Genomic DNA, 20,534 nt, shown 5'->3' with positions numbered 1-20,534 from the left:
TTGGGACAATCTGTTGGCTTCGATCTGTTGGCTTCGATCTGTTGGCTTCGATCTGTTGGCTTCCGTGGTTCCTGTGGGCATACGCTGCATTGTGGCTGGGCACATGCAGGCTTGTAATGTATTTGGTTCAGATGCTTGGGTTTGAGTCACACACACCCCTCCTGCTTCCCGTTTCCATGGGCTTGCAAAGGGTGTGCCCAAGTGACAGTGAATTACACAGTGACGTTGGACTCCCATGAGCTGTGTGGCCAGTCTGTAGTCAATACTGTGTATACATTCATAGTGCATATTGCTGTTGTGTTGTACACTGCATGTTGCATTGATGTGTAACTCTTCTTCTGTGTCTACCTCCCAATTTGCAGGTCCCTTCCTCATGTCCACACAAGGACCTCTAGTCTGGAGATGGGGACCATGTTGGCAGCAGTGCACCTACAACTCTACATGGCGACAACACTGCACAGTTGGTAGTGGTGGGAGTGCAGGCATTTCCAGGTGGTGAGACTACTAATATGTAACATTTGTGATGTCATGTTAATGGTACTACGTGCTCAAGTATGTTGTTGGTCCGGCATTGCTGTGAGCATTTCAGGTGTTGCAGGTTTCTAATAGTGCCACTGTACATAGTGAGACTGATGTCATGTTGTGGGGATTACTTTGTTTACCTGCAATTAGCATGACATGGCACGGTGTGTCGTGTGGCGGTGCTGGGGTTGGGTTGGCTGACATGGCACTGTCCTCTTGTTGCATTTTGCAAGTGGGTATTCATTTTAGCTGCTTCAATGTGTAACTTCACAAAACTGCATTGGTGGTGTCTGTGTGGGTAGGGATGCACACATTGTGACACTTCCAGGTGAACAATCTCAGGCTGATATGGTATTCCCGGTTCATTCTCCAGACATTCAGGATCAGTGTCAGGTTGAGTCATCATTGATTGTCAGATGGAATGTGCCAGGGCAGTGTGCACTCCACAGGGGTGTGATTTCTATGTGAAGTAATTAGCCACTAGCTGTGTACGGGCTGCCTCCCCCCGTGCCCTTTCCCCTCCCATGCGCAGCGGCTGTGCATGTGGTTGGGGATGTGGGGCCACCACCATGTCCACGGCCAGGCCCCGGCGTGTTGCAACGTTGTGCAGGACACATGCTGCCACTATGATCCTGCACACTACTGGGGGAGCGTATAACAGCTGCCCGCCAGAACGGTCAAGGGAGCGAAAGCGTGACTTTAGCACTCCGAATGTGCGCTCCACTATGCCCCTGGTTGTAATGTGGGCTGTGTTATATCTTACCTGGGGTGGCGTGGTGGGGTTCCGAATTGGCGTCATCATGTGGGGGCTGAGAGGGTAGGCACTGTCCCCTGTGGAGGTGGTGATTGGTATCATTGGTGGGGTTGTGACCTTGCTCAGTATCCAACATGCATGCATGTGCAGTGGCATACATACTCACCAAGCAGCCATGTATCGCCATGCCGCCCAGCATCTATGTCCCGGCATAGGGTGGACATTCGGTAAATGAAGCTGTCGTGGGTGGACCCGGGATAGTTGGCATATACTGAGGTGATGATTCCCTTGGCATTACATACTACCTGCACGTTGATGGAATGCCAGTGCTTGCGGTTCCTATAGATGTGCTCTGATGCCCTGGGGGGACGTAGAGCCACATGGGTGCAGTCGATGGCACCTAGCACTTTGGGGAATCGTGCCACTCCGTAAAAATCCAGGGCGGCAGCATGCCTTTCTGCAGGTGTTCTGGGCAGGTATATGTGCCTGCGGACTGATGGGCGTGCAGTCATGATGTTCAAGACCTGGTGTAGGCAGCGTGACTGGGTGGCCTGTGACACCCCACCCACTATGGCACTTGTCCGCTGAAATGATCCAGTGGCTAAGAAGTGCAGTACATTGAGGACCTTCTCCAGGGGGCTGAGTGCTTGGGAGCACAGGGTGGGTGATGTGAGGTCATCCTCCCACTCAGTCACCAGGTCCAGTATGATGTGTGGTGGAAACCTGTACCTCCCATACACCTGGTCATCAGGCATCCCGAAAAGGCTGGTTCTGGGTGTGAATATTCTGGCCCTGACTATCCTCCTCCTCCTCCTTTGGTAGCCCACTGCCACTGCTGCTAGGAACGGTATGTTCATCCTGGCGTCTGAGCTTGTTATTGTTAAAGTCCGCAATTTTATGCTTTGCGCGTGTTCTAGGCGAGCGTGTGACCCGCGCACCCCTGGAATCCAGTTCCCAGTCCAATAGCGTGTGGAAATTCACACGCACCACGGGATACAGCGTGTGACCCGCGCACCCCTGGAATCCAGTTCCCAGTCCAATAGCGTGTGGAAATTCACACGCACCACGGGATACAGCGTGTGACCCGCGCACCCCTGGAATCCAGTTCCCAGTCCAATAGCGTGTGGAAATTCACACGCACCACGGGATACAGGTTCGCTGACGTACTTGCGTGTGTAAGTGGCCGCGCACCCATTGAATACACGTACATAGGCCAATCGCGTGTACGCGCACTTTTGTCCAATTACACGCAATGAAATACACGTACATAGGCCAATCACGCGATGACACTCTGACGTGCAGTATTTCCACGTGTGTTCCGTCATCACGTGCTGAGTGGGGAACGCCCGTGCGGGTCACGTCAGACGCGCTTACGCGCTGAGGGACTCTGGTCCAATAGAATCGCGTATGCGTGCTGACGCGCTTACGCGCTAAGGGCCTTTCCTCGGATTTCACGCTGACGTGCAGGATTTTCACGTGCCAAATCACTCCGTATCAAGCTGGCCACCCGAAAACACACGGAACACCACGCTCCTGCCCAGTGGGCCGAGTTACTGCCCCCCAGTGCCCCGAGCAGCCTCCCACGTGCTATCTGCTGCTGCCTGCCTGCCTGCCTGCCTGCTGCCACCGTGCCCTGCCATTTGGTGCCTGCACATCAGCCATCTGCAGGGGTCCAGTTGCTGTGTCCACCCCTGCTGGAACTGAAGACTCCCAACTGGGATTACATCGCTCCACAGCCCAGCCCCAGGACCCAGTTGCCCACCCACACCTGCCTCTGGGGTTGCCATGTCGGGCACTTCCACATCTGGCACCAGTGGCAACCCCAGGCCAGAGGGGCAGAGGGGCACCAGCTTCACTGCCACCGAAGTTGGTGTCCTGGTGGAGCATGTCCTGGGGCAGTATGATGCCCTCTTTGGATCGTCCCGCGCCAGCAAGGAAGGACGGGAGAGGATCTGGGCCGACTGTGTGGTTGCCATCAACGCGGAGGGGGTGGCAACCCGCAACGTCCAGAAGATCAAGAAGCGCTGGGAGGACTTGAGGTCCAGGACCCTTGTGAAGGCCCGGCGCCTCGTGGAGGGGGGCCGGGGCCGCATGAGTTCCATCCAGAAGAGGGTCCTGGAACGCGTACGCCCAGCGCTCCACGCCCAGGTCCTTGAGAGGGAGGCCCGTCTGGAGTTGAGCGGTATGTGTCCAAGCATTACTGTGTGAGACAGGGCATGTTGCGGTGTGCTGGTTCTATGATACTTGCCTGTATGTGTGCCATGGGCCATGTATGCATGTATGTGTGCAGGGACATCATGGTAATGCATGTGCGACCAGTGATGTGTGACCCACATGGTTGTTGCATGTGTTGAAATGCGGCATGGGGAGCCCTATGCAGATTTTGGACATGAGAGCATGCCAGTCTCTGTACCTGGACATGGATGGGGGTGAAGGATGGGTGCTGATGCCAGGTACATATATGGTAGCCATGTCTGTGTGCCTGACCTGCGTGTCTGTGACTTGTGCATGCCATGGATGCATGACACATGTGTGTGACAATGCACAGATTCAGTGACGCACCCAACTTACCCTTGTTTCGCCTGTGTTCGGTGTGTTTGGGGCCAGATGGATGTGACTGAGGTGAAGTGTGTGCATGTGATATGCATGCGCCATGATGCATGTGAGTTACATATCATTGAATGTTTCTAGAGTCCATTGGACATGCATGGAAATGTCCATGGCATGCACCATGCCTGTTACTGTGTGTGTTTTGCCTGGACTGACCCATGTGTTGTGGAGGGACATGATGGAAGTGTACTTTGACAGTGGTGCTCATCTGCTATTGCTTCCTGTCTAGGGGACCATTGTACAGTAGCCTGATGCTTGTGTCCTTTGTCTCCCTCTACGCAGCGGCTAGTGAAGAAGAGGGCGGAGACGGCGCTGTGGAGCAAGGCGGCGGGGATGCCCCCACGGCTGCAGCGGAAGGGGTGGGTGAGCCCCCACAGGGGCCTGCTACGGCGGGAGACGGTGAGGAGCCATCCAGGTTGGTGGTTTGCACAGAGGAGGAGGAGGCCGACACTGGTGCACACATGGGGCCTGGTGGGAGCATCCCTGCTGGTGCAAGTGGTGCAGTCCAGGGGCAGGAGGCAGCACAGGTCACCGTGGAGGAGCCTGTGCATGTCACTGTCCCTGACCCTGTGAGTGCACCACCATGCACCAGCAGGGATGCCCCGTCCCAGGCCCGTCCGCAGGTAGAGGGGATGTCCATGTCACCTGACTCCCCTCCACCTGCGGACGTGGTAACCCCTGGCCGCGTGGAGAAGGTCCTGATTGGGGTCGCGATGCGCACGGCTGTGATTCGTGATGACGTGCGTGCTTCCCGGGAGGAGCACGCACGTCATCACGGAGTGCACCGTGCCGACGTGGCCCAATTGGGATCGGCCATGTTCGGGGGTTTCCTGCATGTGTTGGCCAATCTGACGGCCCTCTCCTCCTCTGTGCAGGCTATCCACCGGTCGTTCTCCTTGCCGTCTTCCGGCCCAGATGCCACCAGGGCCCCCTGTGGACCTGCCCCGACCAATGCAGCCAGCTCGGTGGGGATCCCATCCCTGCCACAGTTGGGAGTCGGAGGTCCAGCAGGGGTGGACAACACAGCAAGTGGACCCCAGCAGATGGAAGATGTGACGGCATCATCGAGCAGGGCACGTGCACGACGGCGTCGGTGGTTTCCATCAGCCTGGATGCCGTCGTGCTGGCAGAGGCAGTGGCGTCGGAGGCAGCAGCGGGCTCGACGTGGGAGGCATCATGGCTCGGGGCCATCAAGATCAGAGGGGCAGGCATCGGCCGGAGGGCAGGGCAACCCTGGGATGGTGGTGTGTTCCGTGTGGGAGGAGTTTGGCCAGCGGATAGGTGCGGAGCGGCAGCGGGCGGAAGAGGAGCGGCTCGCCATGGTCAGGGCGGAGTTCTCCATGCGTCGGGCATTGAGGCGGGCTGAGTGCCTCGAGGAAGCTCGCAGGGAGTTTGAGGTGGACATGGGGTTGTCCCTGCGAGACCTCGGGGCCAGGACAGAGTCCCGCCTCCAGGACATCGACATGGAGTTCGATGATGCCCTGGCCAGCAACATCACCAAGTGAGCCGCAGGACTTGCCCGCTGCCTTTGTATATAGTTATTTAGTTAGTTAGTGCTAGGTTTCCTTTATTTATTTTTATTATTTTGGACCGCTCGGACAATGGCCACTTTTTTGTACATATATTTTTCATTAGTTAGTGGTAGGTTTCATTTTTGGTGTTGGGCTCATGGACCCTGGAACATTCCTGTATATAGTTTGTTTTTTTGGGAGATACATTTTTTTAATTTCTTATTGTTTTCACCATGACGTAATGGTTTTTCATTAATTTCCTATTACATGATATTGCTTTGGACAAATTCATTTTAATTTTTTTTTCCTTTGTTTTTTTGTTTATCACTTTTGTTCTCGGACATGGACCATTTATTTACTTAGCCACATCGTTGTATGTTTGAAAAGTTCACTTATTTTTGGTATTTAATACATTTTTTATATTTTCTTACACTTGTGTTATTTTCTCATTGGTTTGTTACATGTCATGATATGGGTTTTGACATTCACTTGCACACATTGTGTATGTGTGTGTGACGGACATGTGTTCTTTTGCATACTTGGCATTGGGGTTGTGTCATGTGATAGCATTCACTATGTGGGTGGATGCAATCCTTGCCTGGGTGTTTGTGCTGGGTATGCTGGCCATTACTGCCATGATTGTGTATCGTCAGGACCTGGGGCCAGGGGGACATGTGTGGGGGCCTGCTGGCAGGTTCCCCACAGTGCTGGGGGGTGGGGGTGGTGGGAGGCATGGGTGGGGGCCTGGTGGAGGGTGCCCCTGGTGGCGGGGGGGTGGGGGTGGTGGGTGACATGAGTGGGGGCCTGGTGGAGGGTGCCCCTGGTGGCGGGGGGTGGGGGTGGTGGGAGGCATGGGTGGGGGCCTGGTGGAGGGTGCCCCTGGTGACTGGGGGGGTGGGGGTGGTGGGTGACATGAGTGGGGGCCTGGTGGAGGGTGCCCCTGGTGGCGGGGGGGTGGGGGTGGTGGGTGACATGAGTGGGGGCCTGGTGGAGGGTGCCCCTGGTGGCGGGGGGGTGGGGGTGGTGGGAGGCATGGGTGGGGGCCTGGTGGAGGGTGCCCCTGGTGACTGGGGGGGTGGGGGTGGTGGGAGACATGAGTGGGGGCCTGGTGGAGGGTGCCCCTGCACTGCTGGGGGGTGGGGGTGGTGGGAGACATGAGTGGGGGCCTGGTGGAGGGTGCCCCTGGATGGTGGGGGGTGGGGGTGGTGGGAGGCATGGGTGGGGGCCTGGTGGAGTGTGCCCCTGGTGGCGGGCGGGTGGGGGTGGTGGGTGACATGAGTGGGGGCCTGGTGGAGGGTGCCCCTGGTGGCGGGGGGTGGGGGTGGTGGGAGACATGGGTGGGGGCCTGGTGGAGGCTGCCCCTGCACTGCTGGGGGGTGGGGGTGGTGGGAGGCATGGGTGGGGCCTGGTGGAGGGTGCCCCTGGTGGCGGGGGGGTGGGGGTGGTGGGTGACATGAGTGGGGGCCTGGTGGAGGGTGCCCCTGGTGGCGGGGGGGTGGGGGTGGTGGGAGGCATGGGTGGGGGCCTGGTGGAGCCTGCCCCTGCACTGCTGGGGGGTGGGGGTGGTGGGAGACATGAGTGTGGGCCTGGTGGAGGCTGCCCCTGCACTGCTGGGGGGTAGGGGTGGTGGGAGACATGGGTGGGGGCCTGGTGGAGGGTGCCCCTGGTGTCTGGGGGGGTGGGGGTGGTGGGTGACATGAGTGGGGGCCTGGTGGAGGGTGCCCCTGGTGGCGGGGGGGTGGGGGTGGTGGGAGGCATGGGTGGGGGCCTGGTGGAGGGTGCCCCTGGTGACTGGGGGGGTGGGGGTGGTGGGAGACATGAGTGGGGGCCTGGTGGAGGGTGCCCCTAGATGGTGGGGGGTGGGGGTGGTGGGAGACATGGGTGGGGGCCTGGTGGAGGCTGCCCCTGCACTGCTGGGGGGTGGGGGGGTGGGAGACATGAGTGGGGGCCTGGTGGAGGGTGCCCCTGGATGGTGGGGGGTGGGGGTGGTGGGAGGCATGGGTGGGGGCCTGGTGGAGGGTGCCCCTGGTGGCGGGGGGGTGGGGGTGGTGGGTGACATGAGTGGGGGCCTGGTGGAGGGTGCCCCTGGTGGCGGGGGGGTGGGGGTGGTGGGAGGCATGGGTGGGGGCCTGGTGGAGGGTGCCCCTGGTGACTGGGGGGGTGGGGGTGGTGGGTGACATGAGTGGGGGCCTGGTGGAGGGTGCCCCTGGTGGCGGGGGGGTGGGGGTGGTGGGTGACATGAGTGTGGGCCTGGTGGAGGCTGCCCCTGCACTGCTGGGGGGTGGGGGTGGTGGGAGACATGAGTGGGGGCCTGGTGGAGGGTGCCCCTGCACTGCTGGGGGGTGGGGGTGGTGGGAGACATGAGTGGGGGCCTGGTGGAGGGTGCCCCTGGATGGTGGGGGGTGGGGGTGGTGGGAGGCATGGGTGGGGGCCTGGTGGAGGGTGCCCCTGGTGGCGGGGGGGTGGGGGTGGTGGGTGACATGAGTGGGGGCCTGGTGGAGGGTGCCCCTGGTGGCGGGGGGGTGGGGGTGGTGGGAGGCATGGGTGGGGGCCTGGTGGAGCCTGCCCCTGCACTGCTGGGGGGTGGGGGTGGTGGGAGACATGAGTGTGGGCCTGGTGGAGGCTGCCCCTGCACTGCTGGGGGGTGGGGGTGGTGGGAGACATGAGTGGGGGCCTGGTGGAGGCTGCCCCTGCACTGCTGGGGGGTGGGGGTGGTGGGAGACATGAGTGTGGGCCTGGTGGAGGCTGCCCCTGCACTGCTGGGGGGTGGGGGTGGTGGGAGACATGAGTGGGGGCCTGGTGGAGGCTGCCCCTGCACTGCTGGGGGGTGGGGGTGGTGGGAGACATGAGTGGGGGCCTGGTGGAGGGTGCCCCTGGATGGTGGGGGGTGGGGGTGGTGGGAGACATGGTTGGGGGCCTGGTGGAGGGTGCCCCTGGTGACTGGGGGGGTGGGGGTGGTGGGTGACATGAGTGTGGGCCTGGTGGAGGCTGCCCCTGCACTGCTGGGGGGTGGGGGTGGTGGGAGACATGAGTGGGGGCCTGGTGGAGGGTGCCCCTGGATGGTGGGGGGTGGGGGTGGTGGGAGACATGGTTGGGGGCCTGGTGGAGGGTGCCCCTGGTGACTGGGGGGGTGGGGGTGGTGGGAGACATGAGTGGGGGCCTGGTGGAGGGTACCCCTGGTGACTGGGGGGGTGGGGGTGGTGGGAGACATGAGCAGGTGTGCAGGGTAGTCCCCTGTTTTGTGGGCTGCCTGCAGGGGCCGTCGAGGGTGACAGGACCCACCCAGCCTAATCGCGTGTGTAACTTCGCACGCACCCCTGTAATACACGTACCAAGCCAAATCGCGTGTGATAATTCCCGCGCACCCCTGAAATACACGCGCCCAGGCTATTCGCGTGTGGAACTTCCCGCGCACCCCTGAAATACACACGCCCAGCCTATTCGCGTGTGGAACTTCCCGCGCACCCCTGAAATACATGCGGCCAGGCTATTCGCGTGTGGAACTTCCCGCGCACCCCTGAAATACACGTACCCTGCTGTAATCGCGTGTGGGACTTCCCGCGCACCCCTGTAATACACGCGCCCAGCCTATTCGCGTGTGGAAATTCCCGCGCACCCCTGAAATACACGCGCCCAGGCTATTCGCGTGTGGAACTTCCTGCGCACCCCTGAAATACACGCGCCCAGCCTATTCGCGTGTGGAACTTCCCGCGCACCCCTGAAATACACGCGGCCAGGCTATTCGCGTGTGGAACTTCCCGCGCACCCCTGAAATACACGTACCCTGCTGTAATCGCGTGTGGGACTTCCCGCGCACCCCTGAAATACACGCGGCCAGGCTATTGGCGTGTGGAACTTCCCGCGCACCCCTGTAATACACGTACCAAGCCAAATCGCGTGTGATAATTCCCGCGCACCCCTGAAATACACGCGCCCAGGCTATTCGCGTGTGGAAATTCCCGCGCACCCCTGAAATACACGTACCCTGCTGTAATCGCGTGTGGGACTTCCCGCGCACCCCTGTAATACACGCACCCAGCCTATTTGCGTGTGGAAATTCCCGCGCACCCCTGAAATACACGCGCCCAGGCTATTCGCGTGTGGAACTTCCCGCGCACCCCTGAAATACACGCGCCCAGGCTATTCGCGTGTGGAACTTCCCGCGCACCCCTGAAATACACGCGGGCAGGCTATTCGCGTGTGGAAATTCCCGCGCACCCCTGAAATGCACGTACCCTGCTGTAATCGCGTGTGGACCTTCCCGCGCACCCCTGAAATCCACGTACCCGGCCAAATCGCGTGTGAGACTTCCCGCGCACACGTATTTTTTGTCAGCGTGTCCGTGTTTGTGGGTACCCCTTTGCACGTCATTTGTCCTGGAGGGCCACAGTATAGGACATTCATCATGGCAGTATATGGGTGCTATTTGTTGGCGCACCTTTTGGCGCACATTTCTTACAGCCGCTGAGACGCTACCGCCTGCTTTCTTGTGGCGGTCGTGTTTGTGCCTGTGCGCTGGTTTGAGCGTGTGCTTTTTTGACCTATTCTATTCCATGAATACGTGTTGTAGGCGAGCGTGTGGGCGTTCTGCGCACTTTTACCCTGTGCTTCCCCCGTGACGCCCACATTTTGGCAAGTTGTTCCCCATTCCGAGTGTTACGCCCCGTGTTCCGCCTACTTTTGTTGCGTGCGCCGCGCTATGTGCGATTTTCGCTGTGGACTGTGCGATTTTCGCTGTGACCTGGCGCATGCCGTTAGATGGCCTGTGCGCCAACGTGCGCCGCGCACTTTCTTATCGCACGTCCGATGGTTTTCTCGCGCACGGCCTTCCATGAATCGATGTGCGCTGCTTTTCGTGCGATTTTCGCTATTCCACTGCGATTTTCGCTATTCCACTGCGATTTTCGCTATTCCACTGCGAATCGCACGTTTTTGGCCACTTGCGCCGCGCTAATTATTCCATGAATCGGCCTGTTAACCGTTATATACCAGAACTGTGCTAGCCTATACAAAAGACTCTGAACCATTGACTTTGGCCCAGGCCTATTGAGAAGAATTGCTGGTTGTATTTACCTGAAACCATTTGCCCTGCCTATGAATATATTTGGGCTGTCTATTCTTATAACCTTGTCTTTTCCCTCCTTTATTAAGTATCTGAAGTGCCATTTTTCTCCCACTTCATTTTGGAGCTAAACTTGGTTATTTACTTACATGTTGGATTTTTGTGGTGTGTGTGATATTGAGCTGCTTATGCTAGAGTAATGTTTTCTAAATGACTGAGTAAATAAATGTATACTCTTTTACCAAGAAACCTTGAGTAAGTGTTTACTTGAATCACTGTATTTGTTGGTCCTTTGTGTGACTTGTTCTACTGCTCACTTAAAGTCTTGAGATAGGTCTGGATGCTCAGCCATCGCTACCACTTTACTGTGTAGTACAGGCTTGTACCAAAGGTGAAATTGTGCTTACACTTGTAGTCTTAATTGCCTGTAGATTTCCCCAAGGGTACTGCAAGTGATTCTGCCTAACATCTGGTGCTTCCTTTCTCACTGCCAACAATACGCAACATGGTGCTTAGGCATAACTATTGGTCTGTATTTTTAGAGATTCCCACTGCTTGGTGAAAGCTGGCATTCCCCACATTCACCATGAAATAACCAAAATAAGAGACACTAATGGACATACCCTAGTAGGGAATGAGACCAGGACCAAATGCGAGTGAGGTAAAAGACAAGTCTTTTTATAAAGTTAAAATCGGGCTCGCAGAGGACTCTGCTACTCCGAGAGAGCTCTGCCCAAACAACAGAAAATACACTTTATATTACAAAAACACATCATCTATGATGTGTACTCTAGGGGGGATACAGTAAGTAGTGCTTATTGGGTAAAGGGGACTGGACATTATGCTTTGTGTAGGGGTGTTGCTCTAGGATTGGTCAGCCCTGGATTTGTAATTTCTTGGAATACGCGGGTCAGTTGGGCTCACCTGGGAGGGGTGCAAGGTCAGGCAATATCTGTGTCGCTGTATTTCTTACTATCTCTTTGCCCTTTTGGCCACACACATTTTAGTATTATACATACATTTCAATGCACAATATATATATATATCATCTAAGCATTTGACCTGAGCCACCAAGAGTGAGGGTACATTGGCCCAGGTGCCTTATCTGACAAAGTATTTGAGAAATACGTTAAATGAGCATCTATTTGAATCTAATGTGGGTGTTTTACTCTTTGTTAGTGTCATGATGCCTACCCCCGGAGCACCAGGCCAGGCCCAGCACCCCCGGGAGCAGGCATCATGCCCCCGGGTAAAAGCCCAGCGGCCCCTCATAGGGGCTCTTTGGACTCTGTCCTGGTGCCGTTAGCGCCAGGCTCATGTTGGACATCAGTCCTGGCGCCATAGGCTATTTAAACTACGCCCAGACAGTAGCTCACGCTTCGCGTTGTTCTGCATCCAAGCAGCTGAACGCTCACCGTGTCTGCTCCTGCATCTGGTCTCCAGCCACGCCCGCCTCGATCCTGGAACACCTGTAAGGAAAGAAGAGAAGAGAAAGGTGAAAACCAAGAATTTTATCAAACTTCTTACCTGCATCCGGAACCTTCACGCCAGCGTTCCTGAGAAAAGACTTTCATTTAAAAGCACCGCGTTGCTCGCTGCAGCGCCGCGCTTCACTCACCTGTCCTCGGGAGTTCTTCTGGCTCCACCGCTACTGTCTGCTCCGGTCGCCACATCTCTGCGCCTAGGGGAGAGAAGAAGAGACAAAAGGTGAGCAGAAGGAACATATGAGGAAAGCCTAATTTTCCGCCATAACACTTACCGGTCTTCTGTTGGTGGACCATTCCTCATTTCGGGTCGGTGCCGCTTCGTTGGCAGGTACCGCACCCCGGCCCCTATGGGGAAAGGACAAAAGACATTACTGGAGGAATATAAAGACATTAAGAGGGGTCGCCCCCATCGCTAACTCACCTGAGTTTACCATCGGCAATTCAATCCCTCAACGCATCGCCTTCATTCTGCACCTGAAATAAAGGACAGATCACAGGTTAGGAAGGCAACAGAAAAGGAGGCTCAACACTTGAACTTTTGTTATCTTCATACTTACGGCGTTCCGCTCGGAAAAGTCAAGTGGATTTTGCCAGCGCCATTCTGAAAACCAGTGAAGTAACTGGACAAACACGCTCCCCTGCACCAGAAGCAGGATGGAGAGTTCATCCTTTCAAACCATAAGGTGAGCTTGAACCGGGGATTTCGGAGGAAGTTAGAGAAGAACGAAGGGAGGAAGGGGGGAGCAAGCACACTATTCTGCAGACTGTTAATCCCCTTTCTCATCTGCAGAAGGATATTCCTACGGGCCAGACAAGCAAGATTTGAGGGTCCTGTTCAGTCGGTGTTCCGAGTTCATGCGCATCACGCTCGAAGAGGCCATAGCAACCCAGACTAGACCAGCGCCTCCGTGGGAGTCAGGTGAGCGTTACAGCTAGTACAAGAAAAATATAGGATTATTTCTCCATCAGTGTCATTGTCAGTGAACAGCTCTTCATCTGATATGTCATGTAGTGCTACATTAGGGTCTATAGACAGCACTGTCCGCCACTCACACCCATGCATGTCCATTCATATTACCACAATTCATTGCGCGGATACTTGCACACCATGCAGATCTATGGACACTATCGACCCAGGCACCACTTCTGGGGCTTGCATGGGGCAAAATACAAATTCCGATGGTACGCGTCACTCTTGGCGCGATATTTCTGGCACTACTTTCGCCAACACCTGTATCCCTTGCACAAATATGTCTGGGTCAATGGGTACCCCATGGACTGTTAGTTCATTTGCTTGTGTGTGTATAAGTGACATGGCCCTCATGGCAGATATCCCTGGTGTTGAACACACTATGCCTCTTTCGTTAAAGGAGATGGTCATATTAAGCTTGCTGAGGAGGTCCCGCCCCAGTAAATTTATGGGTGAATCTTCATAATACAACAGGGGTGCCCGCACTGTTTTTCCCCCCACTGTTATATTGAGATCTTGAGTATATTGAACCTTGACCACCACCCCAGAAAACCCTTGCGTCTCCATTTTTCGATCTGAAAGCAGAAACTGGCCTTCTTCACCATAAGGATGAATTGTTTGTTTCCTATATCCACTCCCACCAATGGTTCCTCGTCTGCACGGAGGTTCATCGATAGTACTGGACATGCAAGTCCTCTCTGTGGGCTGTCCTATGCTGGATGTCCCATTGTGGCATTATTTTAGAAAACATTGTCTTCCACCACTGCTGTCCCTCTGAATGGTGCTTGTGCGCCATTCGCTGTGGTGGTGAATGGGTTGCCGCGTGCAGGTGTCATGTGACTCAGTGGTGGTGGTGGATATAGTTGTGTATCCTGTGGGGCTGCCCTATGTTCATATGCATACCAGGGATCTGTTTGCTCTTCACGTCTATATCCGCCCATAGGCAGGCCATGGGGGCTACCTGGGTGGGGGTGGCCATACTGTTGCTCGTTCTGATAAGGTGTCAAAGGACGGTTGTGGCATTCTCTTGAGAAATTACCCCATCCACCACACTCCTTGCCCCCCTCTTGTAGGCCCCTGGCCTGCATTCCCCACTCGAGGCCCCCTGTAGCCACCTCCTCCTCCTTATACGGCCCCTCCTTGCATTGTGACCCAGAGTACTGCTCCTCCCCGGCCCATTGATCCTGTCCGTTTGCTGCCCAGTTTGCCACCATTCATGCCTCTATTGTTATTGGCCCCTCCTCCCCGTCTCGAAGCCGTTCTGTGGGGAGGTCAGCAGCTACCGCTGCGACCTTCACCAACTTCGTTTGTACTAACTTGGCTTTGTCTGCCAACCTATTCTGCGCTATCTCCATTTCCCTTTATTTTATCCTCCTACAGTGGTGTACTATGATGCTCTTTATTTCTGGCCAACCTTTGGTGTCTATCCCTGCAATTTTATCAAGTGCCTTCTGTACTTCCTTTGGGAGGCCTCTCTTAATTATGAAGTAAAATAGGGAGGTGAATTGATCCCAAGCCGTGTCTGTCTCTGCTCTCCACATATCTTGCACCCGAAGAATCTAAGTTGCAGCATCTTCGTCCTCCCCCACTGTGCACTGTATTACTAACTGTAAATTGGGAGTGTACGGGGAATGTACTCCTCAGTGCGTCACCATACCCGGGCCCTCACGTTGTTCAATGATGCTCCGTCATGGCGGTCACAAGCCAGTGTGACCCCAGGGAAACCTGCTTTCGCCCACACCCTATTAGCCTGATCGCCCACTGCAGACACCAACAAACTTTTGACGTCACCTATTGCTAGGGGGACCCCGGCAGTATTTTTCTCAAACACGTATATCAATTTTCTCGCTCCTCCTGAAAGTGGAGGCAATGTTTTCAATAGATTTGCTTTATCCATTCGTGCCCATGGGACATAATGTGGTCTCCCTGCTCCCTTATGTGTCAATGGCATCTGTAACTTGCTCTTTCCTTTTCCCGTACTCACCTTTACTCCCTTTTTCCATGCTACTGCCACCCTCCCCACTCTATTTCGTAATCTCCCTTGATGCCACCCTTCCTCTTCCCCTTGTTCACCGGGCACTGATCCTATAAGCAGTGACACCTCACCTGACACCCCACCTGCTCCCTCCCCCTCCTCCTCTTCATCTAGATCACTCCAGTATTCTTTCTCCCTTTCTGATGACACACTCTCTTGCACCGTACTCATCTGCTACAAATTTATAGCAATGCTCTTCACAAGATACTTGTTCTTAGACCTTCAAATACCACTCTTTGTCATTTTCAAACCAAAATTAAACAGCACATTGGCCACGTGTAACGCACAGTCTGACATACACAACATAGATCATGCAACACAGAACAAAACTGTCACCAATTGAAAGCTGCATTCCCCACATTTACCATGAAATAACCAAAATAAGAGACACTAATGTACACACCCGGGTAGGGAATGCGACCAGGACCAATTGCGAGTGAGGTAAAAGACAAGTCTTTTTATAAAGTTAAAATGGGGCACGCAGAGGACTCTGCTACTCCGAGAGCGCTCTCCCCAAACAACAGAAAATACACATTATATTACAAAAACACATCATCTATGATGTGTACTATAGGAGATACAGTAAGTAGTGCTCATTGGGCAAAGGGGACTGGACATTATGCTTTGTGTAGGGGTGTTGCTCCAGTATTGGTCAGCTCTGGACTTGTAACTTCTTGGAGCACGCGGGTCAGCTGGGCTCATCTGGGAGGGGTGCAGGGTCAGGCGATGTCCACATCGCTGTATTTCCTAATATCTACTCTTTGCCCTTTTGGCCACAGACATTTTAGTATTATGCATACATTTCAATGCACTATATATATCATCTAAGCATTTGACCTGAGCCACCACGAGTGAGGGTACATTGGCGCAGGTGCCTTATCTAACACAGTATTTCAAAAACACGTTAATTGAGCATCTGTTTGAATCTAATGTGGGGGTTTTACTCTTTGTTAGTACAAGAAAAATATATGACTGCATATGATTAGTGATATAAGGGTGAACTGGAGTGGCACATGGGCTGGAGGCATGCAACTATTACACGAAAGAAATGTGGGGTTAGGGGGCTTGTGGTCTATATTTAGAAGGGGTCTGCTAGTGCAGAGGCAGATTTGTGGAGATAGATGGTATTTTCCAGGACCAGGCTCCGCTCCCGGTCAGTCACAGGGCAATGATGTAAAAGGAAGAGGAGAGACACAGTGTTTAGCTTGCTACATTTCGCTCCCAAGCTTCCATGAGAACAGGACAGCTATGGAGACGGCAGAGGGGAGGAGATAGCGGGTTGGCCTGCTGGATGTGCGCGGAGAAGGAAGGGGAGAGGTGCAGGCCTGTATTCAGCGTTTACATGTGGCCTAATAGAAAATAGAGTCAGTAGTTTACACAAAATGGAGACTCACGGCTCATAGGCCATGCACAGTTATGTGTCATTCAATGGCTACCTCTCACCTTGGCCAGAGGTGCGCTGTCAACTGCAGAATGAGCATATCATGTGCATCATTAGGAATGAGGGGGGCCTGGGAGACCTTTCCTCCCTTACATTTGTAAAACATCAGAAGCACCTAGCTCCTACAGCAAGGAGGGGAGCACAGAGACTGCACCACTCTGCATGTAGTGTGACAAGCAACACCTATACCAATTGCCATAGTTTGGACTGGCAGGGGCGGGATGTCCTTTATGCATACTAGGAAACCTGTGTGGGCCGTAGGACTCTGGCCTCCCATGATCCCTTTGGTCAGGGGTGGACTGGGAACCAAAAGAGGCACTGTAAATAATTTTCAAAATGGCCCCATACTACATATTTTGAGCAAGCCCAAACCTTTCCCATAAGAACATTTTGAAATAAAACAGGAAAGTGGCCTATGATGCAGAGGCATAACGGGAAATCTCTAGAGTTCCCTGTAGACCAGTCAAGCTCTGCCTTCAGTCACTGGCTGTGGCAGCCTGGTTAGCCTCATCTTTTCCTCTGGAAATGAGTGTAGCCATCACTCATGGCTAACTGAGTCAGTTTTTGCCCTTTTTTATTTATTTATTTTGCATTTTTAAAGCGCTCACACAGCCCGCGGGCATCGAAGCACTGTTACAGGAATTTTTTTTTTTTGTTGCATAATTGTTATTTTTTTGTCTTAGTTGCGTATTTATAACGTGCTTAAACACCCCAGAGGTTTCTAAGCGCGGACCCGGGGATTGAGCCTGTGTTGCTTCGTGTCATCTTGCTTCCAAGGCACGCACGTGGCCATTAAGCTATCCTCCGCCCTGTGTCCTCCCACAGAGAAACTCAAGCACTGACTTCTTAAGTTTGAAGTAATGGCTTATTAGGAAATCACACACATCACGTGACTAGCATGACAAATCATATTCTGGTTATGCAAATCCTGTGTGTCCGAGGGGCAGGTCTGAAGTACGAGTTAATGTGCGCGCAAAAGAGGCAGAGGCACCCCGTCAAGGGACTAGTATAGCCTTGGCCAGTCAATAGGTGGATTTTAAAGCCAAACGGCACCCATAGGCTGGGTGTCCAACTTTGTATACTATACCCACTCTCTCTGGACTATCCAACCATTACTTCTGCCATACTTTACATATGAGCCAATACTAAAAAGGCTTACCCTCTAAATGTACAAAGCTGGATTCATTGGTTTGCCAGTGGTTGGTATTCTAGAATTTCCCTAGAAGAGAAATGCTAAGGCGTCCAATTAAGTCAGCCAAGTCTGATTTGTATATCCAGGAATTTCCACTGTTTAGCTTAGACTCTGCTACTTCCTTAATGTTATATTTTCAATTAGTACCCTGGGTAGTGAAGCAACCAATCAGGTTGCTTGGAATGTGCGCTGAATCCCATGATCCAAGGCCGCTTTCCAGGCTTTCCAGGCAACCTGATGACTGTTTCGTCTGCTCCACCATCTTCCCCCACACTCCCTTCCCTTAACCTTCAATTTTCTGTCCTTCCCCACTCCCACTTACCTGATGCCTCTAGCAGCAGCAGTGGCGCCCCCTCAACCACCGCTGCTGCCGCTCTGTCTTCCTGCTGACCACCATGCAAATGGAAGAGAGGCTCTGCTTGGAGCCCCATCTTCCAGCTCTGTGGCTGCCTTCTTGCATCAGTTTTTTATATGAATGAAACGGACGCTGTGAGGCATCCCGTTCATTCATTTAAAAGACATGACTATGAGCACCCTGTGTTACCAAATTTGCAGCCCAGTGTGCTAATAGCAATAATCACCAGTTCCATGGGCTGGAACGGTGGTAATATCACTGGGGACCCTCGTTAAAGGACCTCTACTCGGGTCCCACCCTTTCCAGCCCATGAAACGGGTGATTATTGCTTAAATAGGACAGAAAACAGAGGTGAGAGGAGAGCATTCCATTGATTAACAGTAACGTGGGAATAAGCATGGTCACCTTAGCTGAATATTTTCAGAAATACTGCTATAGGTAAACCAATTTTTCCATCAGAAATGCATTCCCAATATAATACACTGACGAGAAAAATCACAAGCTGCTTAAAAACAGGCACGTGCTCTTTTCCAGAATCTTTGTATAAATTCATGGAAGCATTCACACCAGGAGTGCCCATGTGTTTTCATGGCGGGCCAAATGTACTTTCAATAGGTTAAATGCAACGTTTAAAAAACATACATGTACTTTCCATTAACTTTCTCAAATAGGGTTATAGGGGCCAGTCTTGAAATCTAAAATGTATTTTTGGAACGTGTTTGATTTTAAACTGCAAGTCATTGCATTTCTTCTCTTTTTCTACTTTTATTTCGCCTAGTCATACTTTTTACAAACATTTGTTATGGTAAGCTCCTATATTTATTAGTTTTAAAATTTGTATTTGAAATGAAAAGTATACAAGGCATATGATAAATACAGTAAATGATTTGAGGTCCAGAAATTCTGAGCAATGTGTGCATTAGAGAATATACATAGGTATATGAATGACGCTATTGTATAAAGGAATTAAAAACTTTTGACTAAGGGGTTGAGTATAATAGAATAAAAAGACACACAAAACAGAACAAGAAAAGAAGAGACAGGACACAAACAAAAGGGGGGTGGATGCAGAATCATACATGGAAAACCCATGCCCAAAACATATTCAAAGGGGTTTGTGCTAGATAGAAAGCTTAGGAAAGACTGCCATTTCAACTGCTGCTTAAGTAGTTTACCAGGAGAAGAACCATTACAACTTTCCACCCTATGGATATGACAAATGGAGTTCCACCACAGTTTATAATGAATACAATCCAAGTTTTTCCAGTTTTTCCAGTTGTTGGTAACAGTTTGGATTGCAACCAAAATATCAAACAGGTAACAAGTATTATTATTCATAGTTTCTTGTAATGATGAACTGTCAAAAATGAGACATTCGAAACAAAAATCTTGTAGGTTAAAAATACTTTAAAAATACAGTATTCCACACGCAATTCCAGAATGGCTTAACATGTTGACAATCCACAAACATATGTTTGACAGAGCCCTGAGCATGTAGACAGCTCCAGCATCTGTGATCAAGTGCTACTTTACATTTGAAGAGGGAAACAGGAGTAATAAAAGCTCTGTGATGAAAAAAGAAGAGGGTTTGGACCAAGCTGGCTGTAGTGGTAACGTTGGAGATATTCCTCCACTGTAGGGACTAATGTAGTTGGTTATCCAATAGCATACAGACATGCTAGCAGTCAATATGGAGATCTTCCTCTATTTGAAAATTGGTTCTTTCAGACAGGGCCTTATAAAAAATGGAGGCAGTAATGTCAGAGTTTAGCATGGGTAGCAATCTCAGTGCATTAGGAATATTGGAATTACTCATTGAAACCTCATAATTTCCCACAATTGCATAGGTCACATTCAAATATTGCTGCATAAAAGAGACAGGGATATGAAAGTGAAGAGGGATGGCGAAGCCTATCACCCCCTGCATCTCCTACTAAATTCATCACAAGGAAAAGGGCCAGAAGACACTGCAATCACCCATTCTATTTGGATGAATTCCCAATAGACCCATGATTAATAAATATGTCGAGAGGTTTCCCCTCAGCCAGCCATACCGCTCGAGGGACATACAGATCTATCCATGTGTGGATGAGGAGCCGCAGGCCATGATTAAGGACACCTGTATGGACAGCTCGGACTAAAACACTGAGAAGCCATGTTGCTGACGTTGTTAGAGACATTACGACAGAGCATCGTTAGACATGAAGCACAGGTGCCATCCGCACTTCGGGATGCAAACATGCACTTGAATACATAAAGAACAAGAGCGTACAGTTCTACAGTTAGAGGACAGATAGATAGACATACTGTCATTGCTTTTATTAATTTTGCCATTAGCCAAACGCAGCAAAGTAGAAACCGCAAGACACAAGAGGTCCTGAGCAAAGCTTGCAGATGCTTACATGCGAATAACCCTATGGAACTGCAGGAGCACCTATGGGACCAGACAGAGCCAAGTGTGACTAACCTATGGAAATGTAATGTAGCATGGACACAGAGGAAACCACATTATAAGGTTTAGGAACATTACAGCAGGCCCCAGGCCTCAGAGCCAGAAGCGTGCTGAGCTGATTCAGGTTGGACAGAGAGTAAGAT

The sequence above is a fragment of the Ambystoma mexicanum genome, chromosome 5q (assembly GCF_040938575.1).
Source record: "Ambystoma mexicanum isolate Mex_15411 chromosome 5q, UKY_AmexF1_1, whole genome shotgun sequence".
Lineage (NCBI taxonomy): Eukaryota > Metazoa > Chordata > Amphibia > Caudata > Ambystomatidae > Ambystoma > Ambystoma mexicanum.
Note: the sequence above shows the minus strand (reverse complement) of the source record.